Source organism: Macrotis lagotis, chromosome X, assembly GCF_037893015.1.
Source record: "Macrotis lagotis isolate mMagLag1 chromosome X, bilby.v1.9.chrom.fasta, whole genome shotgun sequence".
In the NCBI taxonomy this organism is placed as follows: Eukaryota; Metazoa; Chordata; class Mammalia; order Peramelemorphia; family Peramelidae; genus Macrotis; species Macrotis lagotis.
The window spans coordinates 11,871,885-11,887,692 of NC_133666.1; the positions used below are offsets into that span (position 1 = coordinate 11,871,885).

General features: G+C 39.0%; 1 protein-coding gene and 1 pseudogene across 3 annotated transcripts in view; one reads left to right on the top strand and one right to left on the bottom strand.

The window, feature by feature from the left end:
* Positions 1 to 15,808, bottom strand: part of TBC1D8B (TBC1 domain family member 8B) — a 97,768-nt gene that overhangs the window by 78,617 nt on the left and 3,343 nt on the right. The gene's annotated exons all lie outside the window — the stretch shown is intronic.
* Positions 1,498 to 2,906, top strand: LOC141497897 (heterogeneous nuclear ribonucleoprotein Q pseudogene; annotated as a pseudogene).

Sequence of the window (15,808 nt, forward strand, 5' to 3'; positions counted from 1 at the left end):
ATTGTAGATACTGTTCTTCTTGACAACTTGGCAGGAAGTCTCCAGAAGAATTCTCTAAGGAGCAGTGTTTGACCTTGGACTAACATTTAATTTTTGAACAATGACTTTGATCAGAGAAAATGATGTAGATAATTGTGAACTAGCAGAAACAAAATCTTTCAAATGTGTGGAGGTCCCTACTCTTGAGATTCTGCCTCCCTTGGACACTGTTGATTGTATCCTGTCTCCCCTTGACCCTGTTGTACCTTATCCTCCATTTCCACTTTGACTTAACTTTGGCCTGGACACTGGCGGACAGAGTATATGACATGTTAGAATTGGACATCAAGTACCTTGAGACGGGAAGGACCAGCGTGTAGATTGCCATTAGAAGTTACTTGACTCTGAGGTGAAAGACCACACCCCAAGCACCATCCCGTCCAGCCTACAATGGAGGGGTATTTAACAGGAAAAAGTCACCCCTTTGGGCTTTCTTGCTTCTTCTGGACTCCCATCCAGAAGGATGGGCCTTCCTCTGGCTTCTTCATTAAACCATGTGGAGCTCCATGGGCTTCACCATGTGGCCTTGTTAACACAAGCTTCATGGCTGCCTGCCCTTTTCTCTCTCTTTCTCCCTCTCCTTCTCCCTCTCTCCTTGCCTCCTTCCCTGCCCCCCTTTTTTCTAAACCAGCTGATCTGCCAAATCCACATGACTTTTCCTTAACCTCTTCTTAACTTTACCTACCATTTTCTTATGTGTTGTAACTTCTTTTAATAAATTCTTGTCTTATTTCTACCCTTGCTTTCCCGAGTCTGAATAATGACTCCTCATAGGCAGAATTGAACTCAAGGAGCCAGTGGCTACAAGTTAAATTAAGACATTTATGGCAAGCTCTTTAATGGTGGAGATCAGAGGATAACAGATTTCAAGCTGGAAGAGACATTAGAAGTCTGAGTTCACTGAGTCCAATCCTTTTAGTTTATGAATGAGCAAACTGAGGTGTAGAGAGGAGAAATGACTTGCTCAAGGTCACAGGTTGTAAGTGGCAATAAGAAAATTTGAACTTGGGTCCCCTAACTCTGAATCCAAGGTTCTTACAACTGTGTAACACAACTAATATGCTGGATGACAAAGTCAGGATCCAAGAGGGACCCTGACAGGCTAGAGCATTAGGCTAAATTTATCTAGGTGAAATTCAATAAGGATAAATATGGTCTTATTTTTGTTGTTCAGTCATTTCTCAGTGGTGTCTGACTAGTTGTGATCCCATTTGGGGTTTTCTTGGCAAAGATATTGGAGTGGCGGGAGCTTCGGCCACCATTTTACAACAGCTCCACTCATGCTGGAAACAGGGAGCAGCTAACATGCGATTCCCACAGCCGTGGAGAGGATTTACCCACAGCAGCTCAACAGGGAGATCTCTGGAAACACGGCTACTGAACGTGTTCATGGGAATGGTACTGAAGAGTCCGTGGATACTACTTCTGCTGTTGCCCAAGTTGCTGAAAAAACTAGATGAAATTTACATTGTGGGTTTAGTTGCACACAGTGATCTAGAGGAAAGAGCTATTGAAGCTCTAAAAGAATTTAATGAAGACGGCACTTTGGCAGTACTTCAACAGTTTAAAGACAGTGATCTCTCACATGTTCAGAACAAAAGTGCCTTTTTATGTGGAGTCATGAAAACATATGGGCAGAGAGAAAAATAGGGGATCAAAGTGGCCGATTCTAGCAAAAGACCAGATGAGGCAAAAATTAAGGCACTCTTGGAAAGGATAAGCTACACACCTGATGTGATCACTGGACAGAGGAAATATGGGGGACCTCCTCCAGATTCAGTATATTCAGGACAACAGCCCTCTGTTGGCACAGAGATATTTGTAGGAAAGATTCCAAGAGAGCTATTTGAAGATGAACTTGTTCCATTATTTGAAAAAAGCTGGACCTATTTGGGATCTGCGCTTAATAATGAATCCCCTGTACAAAAGAGGCAGCTCACAAGGCTGAAATCACTCTGGCAAACACATTGGTGTTTGCATCTAAGTTGTAAATGATACTACTTTTTGTTGGGTCTATCCCCAAGAGTAAAACAAAGGAGCAGATTCTTGAAGAAATTAGTAAAGTAAAAGAGGGCCTTACAGATGTCATTCTGTACCACCAACAGGATGATAAGAAAAAGAACAGAGGTTTTTGTTTCCTTGAATATGAAGATCAGGCCAGGCGTAGGTTAATGAGTGGCAAAGTGAAAGTCTGGGGAAATGTGGGCACAGTCTGAAGTCATGGCAAAGATGAAAGTGCTATTTGTATGCAACATTGCCAATACCATAACAGAAGAGATTTTAGAAAAAGCATTTAGTCAGTTTGGGAAACTGGAACAAGTGAAGAAACTTAAAAGATTATGAATTCATTCATTCTGATGAGAGACAGCAATGGAAGAAATGAATGGCAAAAACTTAGAAGGAGAAAATATTGAAATTGTTTTTGCTAAGCCACCAGATCAAAAAAGGAAAGAACCCAAAGCTCAGAGGCAAGCAGCTAAAAATCAAATGTATGATGATTACTACTATTATGGTCAGCCTCACATGCCCCCTCCAACAAAGAAGTCGAGGTCATAGAGGTAGAGGTGGTTATGGATATCCTCTAGATTATTATGATTATTAACATAACTATTGTGGCGGATATGAAGAGCCATACTATGGTTATGAAGATGTTCAAGTTGGAGCTAGAGGAAGGGGTGGTAGAGGAGCAAGGGGTGCTGCTCCAACCAGAGGTCGCCGGGCTGCTCCTCCCCATGGCAGAGCCAGTTATTCACAGAGAGGTGGTCCTGGATCAACAAGAGGTGTTTGTGGTGTGAGAGGAGGTGCCCAACAACAGAGGCCATGGGCAGGGAAAAGGGGTTGAGGCCAGTCCTAACCTGTTACAATGAAGACTGATTTGCCATGTGGGATTGCACCAGAAGCTTGCAGTGGAGTACTGGTAAGGAAATCAAGCAACCTTAATATCTTGGCTGTATAGGAGCATATTCTATTGCAGAAGACCTTCCTATGAAGATCATGGAATCAAATATGGAACATTGAATTAATACTTGGACTTTGATATAAATTTCTTTCACAGTTTTCTCTGCAGTGCAAACTATTAAAATTAAAGCTACTCTATTTTCCCAATGTGTTTCCAACAAAACTCCCTCATAACTTCTAGCATCTTAATAAAGAATAAAGTTCTCTTGAAAAAAAAGATACTGGAGTGATTTGCCATTTCCCTTTCCAGCTCATTTTACAGATGAGTAACTGAGGCAAACAGGGTTAAGAGAGTTGTCTCTCAACACACAAAGGTCATACAGCTACTGAGTGTCTGAAGCCAAAGTCGAAAGCAAGAAGATAAGTCTTCCTGATTTAAGGTCCAGCACTCTATCTACTGATGCACCACCTAGCTGTTCATAAAAGTTTTATGCTTGGGTTCAAAAAATCAATTTTGCCAGAATCAGACAAAGAAAGACAGCAATTTTTTTCTGAAAAAGATCCAAGGATTTAGTGAACTGAAAACAATTTTTATCAGTGGTACAATGTTGCAGCTCAAAAGGCAAATGTAAACTTGGACTGCATTAAGAAGTACATCCTGGGGCGGCTAGGTGGCATAGTGGATAGAGCACTGGCCCTGGAGTCAGGAGTACCTGAGTTCAAATCTGGCCTCACACACTTAATAATTACCTAGCTGTGTGGCCTTGGGCAAGCCACTTAACCCTATTTGCCGTGCAAAATTCTAAAAAAAAAATACAGCCTTCAGGAATAAGGACTATGTATAAGATATATAGCTTATATAAGGTATTTGAATGGGGGGCAGCTAGGCAGTGCAGTGTATAGAGAACCAGCCCTGGAGTCAGAAAGACCTGAGTTCAAATCTGGCCTCAGATACTTAATATTAAGCTATATAACCTTGGGCAAGTCACTTAACCCTATTGCCCCATAAAACAAGAAAATAATAATAATAATAATAATAATAATAAATAGGAATAAGAGATAGCTTCCAGATATGATTACTCTATTTGTGACCCTGATCAGACCACAAATGGAGTACTGTGTTCAACTCCGGGCTCCTCTGTGAAGGGCCCTGCATCTAATGTCCTACAAGGAACAGCTGAAGGTACTGGAAATGTTTAAAATGGAAGAAAAGGGAGCAGAGCCAGGATGGTAACATAGCAGGAAAAAAAGAGTGAGCTCCCCCCCCCCCCCTCAAAGAAACCACCATTTTCTTAACAGATTTAGAAAACACGCTGTACTGAATCCTGATCAAGAATTCAAGTAAAAGGTCACAGTGAGTCATTCTTCAAGTACAGGTGGACATAGGGAGACAGTCAGAGGTCTAGGGAACACTGGGGACCCGGTCTGATCTGGTATATGCACACTTGGGGACCGAAAAAGGACCAAGACGAGGTCCCACACCCCCACCATGACCTCATGCAGGATGTGGAAACAGATGCTAAAGAAGCTAACCAGTTCCAGGTCACAGACCACAGTAAATATCATGCATAATTTAGCAACCACCACCCTAAAGGTGCCAAGAATTTGGAATACAACATTTCAGAAGGCAAAGGATATGGGCTTATAAACAAGAATAATTTATCCACATCAAATGAGAAGGTTCCACCTCACTGTCAGACTGGCACAACTGACAGAAAAAGAAAAAATAACCATTGCTGAAGAGGTTGCAGGAAACTGGGCACATGAATGCACTGTTTGTGGAGCTATGAATGAGTATAAATATTTTACAAAACAAAGAGTATGCTCCCAAACTTACTAAATTGTGTACATCCCTTGATCTGGTGATGATAATGCTGTTACTGATGCTGGTGCTGGTAAAGAAACAATAACAAAAGCAGCAGCAGCAGCAACTACTAATGCTACTACCACTATCACTGGACCCATTATGCACAAAAATTGTAGCATCTCTTTTTTTAATAGCGGCAAAGAACTGGAAAATGAGGGATGCCCCACATGTGAAATGGCTGATCAGATTATGATATATGAATGTATATAGATCACTATTACACTGTGAGAAATGATGAAGGGAAAGGTTTAAAAGAATCTGGAAAGGCTTGTATGAACTGATGCAAAGTAAAGTGAACAAAAAGCCAAGAGAACAAGTTATATAATAGTAATATAGACAAAATAGTAGTAAAGACAAAAGTAGTATATTATAAAGACAAACAGCTCTGAGAGACCTTGAAAATTCTGATCAATGTAATAACAAAGCAGAAGACCCTTGAAAAAACATACTACCTACCTACTCTTGACAGCGAAGGTAACAAAAAGGTACAGACTGAGATATATTTCTGGTCAGGGCCAATGCAGGATTTTATTTTCCTTGACTAGATAATTTTGTTACTTGACCAGGTATTTTTTATTACAAGGATTTTGTTTTCATTTTTTCCAGTGAGAGAAGGGGAGAGATAAGAGATAGGGGAAAATATTTTTAATTGAAAAACAAATATAATTTTTTTAAAAGGGAAGAAAGTAAGGGTAGGAGGAAAATAATGAGTTCTGTTTTGGGTATGTTGAGTTTGATATTCCTATGAAATGTTCAACTTAAGATGTCCAAAAAAAAAGTAAAAATTGATAATATGAGAATAGAGCTCAGAAGAGATGAGGGATGCATACAGAGATCTGCGAGTCATTTGAATAGAAATTATCGAATCAATGGGACCCTGATGAGAACACCAAGTCGAAAAGTGTAGAGGGAAAAAAAGAAGAAGGTTCATGACAATACCTTAGGGTATAACCACAGAATCTATAACCTGAAGGAAAATTCAACAAAAAAGTCTACTGAGAAGACAGAATCCAGGAGAGTAACTGATAGTGTTAAAGCTTGAAAAGAAATCAGAAAGGAAAAGGGATGAGAAAAGGTCATATTTGGTAATCAAGTGATCGGTAGTAACATTGGAGACAGTAATTTTAGTTGAAGGATGAGGTCAAAAGTCAAACTGTAGAGAGGAGAGAAAGTTCAGGTACTTAGTGTCTTAAGAAGTTTAGAATAATAAATATAAGATGACAGATAGCAGAGAGGTTAAGGATCAGAAGATGGTCTTTTGAAGATGGAGGACACATGAGTAAGTTTGAAGGTATTAGGGAAACAGTCAAAGTTAGAAAGAGAATGAGAATGATAGAGGCTGATCTGTTGTAAAAGGCAGAATAGAACAGAATCAAGGGTGCATGTAGAGTGGTTGGCCTTGGTAAAGAGAGTTCATCTCTTCATGGGAGGCAGTAGTGAAAGAAGAAAGAGTGAAAGATGACATCATGAGGAAGAGTTAAGAAGGAGATCTTAGTGAATGGGCTCTTTTTTTCAGTGAAGGTCCTCAGCTGGGACATGGGGTGGGGTAGAAGAGTGGCATAGTGCCATAGGAAACCTAAGTGAGGACCCAGTTGAGAGCCAAATAAATTTGAAGAGGACTTATGTTTAGCAGCATGTGGTAGATGGTGGGAGTAATACAAAGTTGGCATTTAATGGATGGTAGATGTGGTGGATGATGAGTATAATGCAAGGCATGATCAGGGAAAGGACAAGGGAGCAAAGGATTTGAGTATTAAGGGCAATGTAGAGTTGACCTGAATCACCAAGAAGTCAATATAGTAAAGGGAGGTGAGTGTAGCCAGTACAGGGGTAATTGCCTTGGAAAAAAAAATAAAAAGGTGGAGGCATTGGAGGTTGTAGTGAAGAAGAACAAGGTTATGGTTGGTAAGACAGAAATATGGAACAATAAAAGACCAGATAAAGGAATTTCACAAGTGTGATGTGGCAGTCAAAAAAAGCAAATGAGAGGTATAGATAATATTAAGGAAGAATAACATATTGAAAGATGGAGGTGCTCATCTTGACTCTGCTCAGATCTTATGTCTGGCACAATCTGTCTAATTCTTGTCATCACATCTTAAGAGGAACAGGAACAAACTAGAACATGTTCATTGGAGGACATGAAGGGAAAGGAATCTCATTCTCCCTCCCTCTCCCACTCCCTTGCTATAGCATATGCACAATGGCTAAAAGAACTTGTGATATTTATCCCAGAGAAGAGGAGACTTTCAGAAAATGGACAGAATGAGATTTAGCCTCTTTATAATCTCCTTAAAAAACAACAAAAATATCAAAAGTAAGAGAAATAATTTTTTAAATTATATAAGAAAACTTGAAATTTACCCACTCAAAAGAAAATTAACAGGGACGGCTAGGTGGTGCAGTGGATAGAGCACCGGCCCTGGAGTCAGGAGTACCTGAGTTCAAATCCGGCCTCAGACACTTAATAATTACCTAGCTGTGTGGCCTTGGGCAAAGCACTTAACCCCACTGCCTTGCAAAAACCTTAAAAAAAGAGAAAATAAAATTAACAAACCAAAAAAGAGCTGATGATTTTTTAAAATTCAAGCATCAACTGAAGCGAACTCCAAAAGCAGCAGTATCAGCGCAGAAAGGGAACAGTGCAAAGCTATCCCAAAGGACATTCCCAAATGGATAAATGATATGTTTCAATAATTCAGGGAAGAATCAACACTGAGAAGCTCATGAAAGGTAAGAGAAGAACTTGGAACAATGAAAAATTCCCAGGGGAGGAACTGAAGCTATAAGTGAGTGAAACTTTAAAAAAAAAAATAAGAAAAATAAAGAAAAAAAGGCAATATGGAGAATATAATAGAGAACCTGAACAGCACTGATGAAATACTGTTAAGTAGAGGTCTGAATTTTTCCAGTTGTTCAGGAAAACACTTTGAAATTACATTAAGACACTGACTAAACTGTTCACATACTTTGACCCATCAATACCACCAATGGGTATAATACTCCAAAGAGATCACAGGCAAAGGGAAAAATCCCACATGTTTGCTAAAATGTCTAGAGCTAAATGTACTATCACAAAGCAGAAAAGAAAGTGGGTACTCATCCATGGGAAGATAACTGAATAAATTCTGGCTTATGAATGGAATAGAAGAGAAAAGTGCTTAGAGTAATACAGACACCTTTAAACTAAAGATAACTATTAATCTAAGTATTATATTGGATATATCATCTGAGATAATTAGAGAAGAAAAAAAATGTAGAAGTTAGGTATGAGGGAGTGAGGTGAACTGAAAGGGAAGTTCCAATTTTTATTAAATGGGTATGTAGAGTTAGAAAAACAAATTCTTAATAGTATAAAATATGTGAATTTTGTTTAGTATTGTCATTTGCTTTAATGACAAGTAATAAAAGTTTATATTCTGTTCTGATAAACCAAATAATAATTCAATAAAAGAAGTGAAGAAAGAAGACCATAATAACACTAAGTATAAATAAATAAATAAACAACTCCCAAATACAAGAAGGAAAGGCAATGGCAATGAGAAACAAAAACGGTCAATGTTGGAAGGGCCATGGGAAGATAGGTACATTAACATGCTTTTGGTAGAGCTCAGCATTGATGCAATCATTCTGGAAATGAATTGGAATTATGCAAGAAAAATCATTAAGCTGTTCATACCGTTTAATCTAGCAATCCCCCTAATGGGCATGTATACTCCAAGGAGATCAAAGAAAGATCCTATATATGACAAATAGTAGTAGCAATACTTTTTATGGCAGTAAAATAAACAAATTACCAAACAATCCCGGAAACAAAATGGTACCCTTTAACTGGGGAAATGGCTTATCAAATTTGTCATATGAATGGAAAGGAATATCACTGGGTCATAAGTAAAAGTAAATGAGGAATTCATAGAAATGTAGAAATATGTCACAGATACACCATATTCTTTCCACTGAGCCACTTAGCAGCCTAAGAGTCTAGACCAAAAAGAACTTCCTGAAGAAAATCAAAAGTAGTATTTGAGAAGATTTGAATGAATGAATAGATAAATAATTTGCTAGGTGCCAGACACTGTGAAGTACTGGAGATACAAAAGCAAGAGAGTTCTTGCCCTTAAGTGTATGATGGGAAACAAGCTGGGGTGGGGGAGGGGGAACATTCCAAAATGGAAAATCACAAAAATGCTTAGTGGACACTTAGGGAAAATGATACATCCTTTCAAGAATACTGGTTTCACATCACTTTTACAAAAATATTCATAGCATCCCTGTTTGTGGTGGCAAAGAATTGGAAATCAAGTAAATGTTCTTCAATTGGGGAATGGCTTAAGAAACTGTGGTATATATATATACATATACATATACATACATATATATATATATATATATATATATATATGTCATGGAACACTATTGTTCTATTAGAAACCAGGAGGGATGGGAGTTCAGGGAACCCTAGAGGGATTTGTATGAACTGATGCTGAGTGAGATGAGCAGAACCAGAAAAACACTGTACACTCTAACAGCAACATGGGGGTGAGGATCAACCTTGAGAATTTTCAGTCTTGGGGTGGTTAGGTGGTAGTGGATAGAGAACTGGCCCTGGAGTCAGGAGTACCTGAGTTCAAATCCAGCCTCAGACACTTAATAATCACTTAGCTGTGTGGCCTTGGGTAAGCCACTTAACCCCATTTGCCTTGCAAAAAATTTAAAAAAAAATAATTTTCATCAGCAATGCTCAGAACATTTAGAGGTTAAGTACTTTGCTCAGGGTCACTCAGGTAGCAAGAGTCAGAGGAAGAATCAGAACTCATGTCTTCTTGACCTCCAGGATGCAACTATCTATCCATTATGCCAGGCTGCCCTTTTAAACCAGGGACAGCTAGGTGGCAATGCAATGGAATTGCAATGGAATTCCAGGCCAGGCCTGGAATCAGGAAGAATCTTTTTGTGAGTTCAAATCTGGCTTCAGACACTTCCTGTTTGACCTTGGGCAAATCACTTAATGCTATTTTGCCTCACTTGTCTCATCTAGAAAATAAGCAGAAGAAAATGGCAAATCACTCCAGTAGTTCTGCCAAGAAAACCTCAAATGGGCTCACAAAGATTCAGACACAACTGAAACAACTGAACAACAACAAAAGGCCTTGTTACCAACAAAAACTGGGCAATTAATTTTACAAAAGTGATTTAGCATTTTGAAAGCTATCAACTTCACAGTTAAATCTTTGGAAAACCTAACAAAAAGTAATTCTGCTTGTGATTCTTTTTTCTTCTCCTTGCATTTTTTTTAGAATATTTTATATGAAAATAGGATCCTTGTAGGCACTCATTTCCTTATCTAATAAAAGCATGGTCTACTACAGAATTTTGCATTTTTCTAGAGAACTAATTGATGTCCAAAATGATAGATTAGGTTTTCACACAGAAAATATAAAAGAACCGGGGCAATTAGGTGGCAAAGTGGATAAAGCACTGACCCTGGAGTAAGGAGCATCTGAATCCAAATCTGGCCTTAAACACTAGCTGTGTGACCCTCAACAATTCAGTTAACCCCGATTCCCTCAAAAAAGAAAGAAAAAAAGAAAATAAAATATATAAGAGCAAATGAATTCTTAGTCAAGTCATATTTTTATGGATGCCACTATGTTTCTGAAGATTAGGACATATAAGAAAACATGAGAAATATTTTCCATATTTAAATAATATATCATAAAACTATCAACTTGAGAAAATGAGAGGAAAAAATTTAATCCTTAGGCTAGAGTTAGGACAAAAAGTGAGCCTGAATGAGGGCAGGGAGGAAGTAGGAGGGGGAATGTAATAGTTCCCCCCCCCCCCATCATTTAGTAATAAATGCTTTCTAAATGAATGAACTCAGTTAAGTCAGTGGTAACACCAGGAAAATAAAATAGAGCCCTTGGATAAAATTTATAAAATTTACATCTGAAGTCAAATTTATTGGACTAGAACCTGGAGAAGTAGTTGGCTGATTCCTGGTGTCAGATAAAGAACAAGGCAACTGCATTGTCATACATGTGTATGACTATACATGTATAAACTATATCTAATCACTTGCCTTCTCAATGGGGGGATGGGAGGAAGGGAAAGACTGGAACTCAAAATTTTAAAAATGAACATTAAAAACTGTTTTTTAAATGTAACTGGGAGAAAATAAAACACTAAATAAAATTTTAAAAAACAAAGCAACTGATTGGGGCCTGGACACTTCTCAATCAGGTATGCTCCATCAGTTATATCATCTCCGGTTTGGGGCCTGTTATTGAACGTACTGGTATAACTGCCAACAGTTAGGACACAGGTGCTCAAAGGAAACAGCAGGCAGAGGGGAGGGCTTTTGGACCTTCTTTCTACACAGAAAAGGGTCTCCCTTCATCACACGAACTATGACACTTTTCAGTTCTTCCCCATCAATTTGATTGATACCACCTAGACAACTGCAATAATCACCTAGTTAATCTCTCAGCTGTTCTATTCATCTTACACATATATCCCAATGTGATATCCCTAAAGAACAGTCCTGGTCATGTTACTCATCTGCTCAAGAAGCTCCAGGGGCTCCCTATTACCTCTTGAGTCCTTCCTGACCTGGTTTCAACCTTCCTTTACAGCCTCATTAATCATTCCTTCTCCTTCATGCACTCTACAGTCCAGACAAATTGGTCTTCTTGCTGTTGTCAAACATGACACTCCACCTCCTACCTTTATATGGATATAACTATCATGTTTTCTAACTCTAATATACTGGATTCTAGCTAAAATCTAAAATAGTAAAGTATTTAAAAGCAGCAGAATATATAATACATTCTTTGGCACAGTACTTCAAGATTCTATTGCCCAATGCGTGATGTTGACTCTTGCAATAAATGTTCAACAGGGATGAGAAAAATACTAATCCATTTCTTTTGCAAGACTCTGGGGCTAAGCGGCTTGCCCAAGGCCACACAACTAGGTAATTATTAAGTGTCTGAGGCCTGATTTGAACTCAGGTACTCCTGACTCCAGGGCCGGCGCTCTATCCACTGTGCTACCTCACTGCCCCAAAACTAATCCATTCTTAACATACACATATGTATACTTATACATATACATATATGTAAATATATGTGTACAGAGACATACACGTTGTATCTATATACACAATACCCACATACAAAGACATATATACAAACACACAACAGAAAGCACCACTACTGATTGATAAATAGGAAAGAAAAATGTATGCTTCCATTACATGCCTCTCTGTGTTTTTTTGTTGTTTTCAGTGAAAGGAAGCAATCTTTGGACTTTATGTAGGGACAACCCTTCAGTAGCCTCACCCTCAAATAACTGCCTGTAAAGTAAGCAAGATTACAGAGAATTTTTTATAGGAAAGGAAATCCTTGCTCACTTCCACAAGCAATAGTTTGATTTGTTAAAGGGAACAAAATATAAGAATATATACATGTCTCTACAGATATTTTTTAAAAAGGGATGATAGCAATATAAAGAGCTCTGACTACTGGCTTTATTTTGAGAGGAGGCAGGAAGGCCAAGAACTGTGAATCTGGGAGGCATAGGGAGAAGCCATACTTCTCAAATTTAAGGCCATACAAAACCTACTGACACAGCGCCTGTTTGAGAGTCCTCCTCCATTCTGATGCCTTGTATCCATGAGATAGACGAGCAGGAAGTTAAGAGGTTGGCTAACAGGACAAGCAGAGGCAAGGATCCTTTGAAGAAGAAAAAAGAAAAAGAAAGGCCTAAGAAAAGGCCAGTAGATTAAACACTTTACAATTTTTCCTTATTCAAGTTTGGAAGTTTTGAGACATTAGTAACAGTGCAGAGACTGTACTTTTCAGTTTAGTGAGGAGATAAAGGCAGCATGGATGGCAGGGTCAAGTGAAAGTTTATTAGGGAGGGGGTGGGCCTTAACATATGAAAAACCAGGTAGGGATTAAAGGGAGAAAGAGGGAACAGATAGGGCAGACTTTGGGAGGAGCTAGCAGGAGGTGACCTGGCTTAAGAAAGGGTCTGTTCTCTGTCTTTCTTTTCTTCCTCTTCTTCCTTCTCCACCTTTGGAGGCTGGAATAGGGCTGGAAAGGATGAAGGAAGGTCAGGTGATCCAAGTACTGCAATTTCTGAGGTGTAAAGAAGCAAGAGGGAATACCTATGGATGGCTTAAATTTCCTCATTAAAGAAGACATCTGCTGGGGGCTGAGAGGACGAGGGTGGAAGCATATTGGGAGCTAGAGGAAAAAAGCGTTTGGAACAGCTGCTGAGATGATTCGGATAGAATCAATCAAGGCAGACTCAAATCCTGACTTTCTGGAGAGAAATGTAAGAACTGAAAATAAATGAGGGAGCAGTGGAGGGAAAAAGAAAAGAAAGGAAAACAGAGGTACGTGCATCTATTTCTGTGGCTGTCAGTTAAGGGGCAGCTCAGGGTCAGGAAAACCTGGATTCTCAGTAGTACCTCAGCCCCTCTTTGGCTGTGTGACCCTGGGCAAAATCATCACTTCACAGTGACCCCAAGTTAACCAGGTTAAGATGGGTAAAGAGAAGCTCCTCCATTGGAGTTTCCTAGACTTAATGCATTTACTATGTTGCAGAAAAAAATGAATCCAGGACCTCTGGCCTCTAAGGCCAGCTCTCAATTACTCAACATATTCTGACATGGAAAATCAGATAAGAAATAACCTGTGGAGACAACATTTCCATCAACATACCAGTGGGGATACTGAGGTCCTGAGGGGCCACAGACTTCACCATTATAGTAAATGACAGAACCTAGATTCAAAGTATTGTCTTCTGACTCCTAGTTCATTTTTATTAAACTCCATTTTTTTTCATTTCTGCCTTACAGGACCCAAACTCTACTAATGTGAAGCATGAGAAGCTATAATAACATTTAGATGTGGACATTTCAAAAGAATAAAACAATTCTGAGAAGCCATAAAGATGTATGTCCAATCAACCACGCAAACTAAGTTGTCATGACTGGCAGGTTTCCTCTTAATTTCCATGAACTAAAGTTTTCAGGAGAAAACAGTCCTATTCATTCCCCAAGTGTGGTAGCTTCCATCTGCCATGCATTGCAAATTGTAGCCATTTGCATAATTTGAGGGAACATGCATAATATCTTTAAATTATGTAAAATTGGACTCTAAACTAATCAATCTATGAAGGTGCTATATTTAGGTAAGAGAGAAAAATTATCCTGATCAGCCAAAAGAAGTAAAGGCTAAAAGTAAATAACTGCAAAATCTCTTAAGTATTAATTACTCAGCCAAATCGAGGTAAATCACTTCCTAACATTTCAAAAATCTTTAACCTAAAAACAATAAGGAAAATAGTGGGCTGGATTGGGAGTTAGAGGACCTAGGTTTAAATCTCTACTCTGTGATCTGAGGCAAGTCACTCAGAGGATCCTGGGATCCCTTATCCCTTCTAATTCATTCCCAATTCACCCCCTCAATTTCCATAGAAGGAAACTGAGGTCTGGGGAAAAGTGACTTACCCGAGGTCACACATACAATAAAAATGTTAGAGATAGGTTTTGGATCCAGATCTTCTGACTCCAGCTTAAGTGCTCTATATTGCATGACTTGCCTGGGTCTCAGTTTCCTCTTCTGAAAAGGAAAGGATTTGGACTAGTTGGCCTCTGAGGGTCCTTCTAGCTCCAGATCTAGAATCTTATATGTGACCAAGGCAGTCCCTTCCTCTCCCTAGGGCTCAATTTCCTTCTCTGTTAAAATGAGGGATTGAACTGGTCTGAAGGCCCTTCCAACTCTAGATGTAGGATCCTATGAGTGACTTTGAACACTTCTCCCTGGGTCTCAAGTTTCCTCCTCTGTAAAATGGAGGGTTGGAATAGATAGCATCCAAGAGCTAGTCTTTTTTTTTAAGTGTTGTAATGTTGTATTTTTTAGTTTTTAGTTTTCTTTAATTTATTGTTTAAGAGTAAACATAATAGGGGAGGTTAGGTGGCGCAGTGGATTAGCGCACTGGCCCTGGAGTCTGGAGTACCTGAGTACCTTAGATACTTAATGATTACCTAGCTGTGTGGCCTTGGGCAAGTCACGTAACCGCACTGCCTTCCCCCAAAAAAGAGTAAACATAATACCCACTTCCCCACAAAAATATAAAACCTCATGAGAAATAAAGTAAAAGAAAGAAAAAAATGTGTTTCAGTTTGTGTTCTGATACCATCAGTTCTATCTCAGGTAGATCACTTTCTTTTTCAGAAGTCCATCATAGAAGTTACTTCTATATTTTTTCACAGTTGCTGTTGATTGTAATTCCCTCCATCCATTCCTTTCCACTACCATCTATTCTATTTACTCTCTCCTTTCACTCTGTCTGTCTTCAGAAATGTGCTGTGGGGCAGCTGAGTGATGGAGGGGATAGAGCACCAGCCCTGGGGCCAAGAGGCCCCAAGCCTACATTCCACCCCAGAGATCCAGCAAGCACCCAGCCCCATGGTCCTGGGCCAAGAGTTATTCTAATTCTAAATCTAAAAATATTCTGTGATCCCACAAACAATATTTGCAACAGCAAGGTAAATTAAAACAATACCAAAAGGCAATCAGACTCTAAGATGTTCAGTCATTTTTTTCAGTCTTGTAAGATTCTATGTGATCCCCTTTGAGGTTTTCTTGACAGAGATATTTTCCATTTCCTTCTCCAGTTTATTTTACTGTTGAGGAAAATGAGGCAAACAGGGTTAAATGACTTGTCCAGGGTCACATAGCTAGGAAGTATCTGAGGTCACATTTGCACTCAGGAAGATAAGCTGCTATCTCCATCTGGGAAAGGGAAGAGATGATTCAACAGGTTTCGCTCAATTCAGTAGGAGAGAGGGGCTAACTTTATTTAACTGTCCTTTGTAAGGACAGGGGCTGCATCTCAACATTTTAACTTCCAAACTATCCTGGAACTGTAATTATCAGACTCCAGTGGGCCCTGTGATATTATTTTTTGGTATGATATTCTTAATCA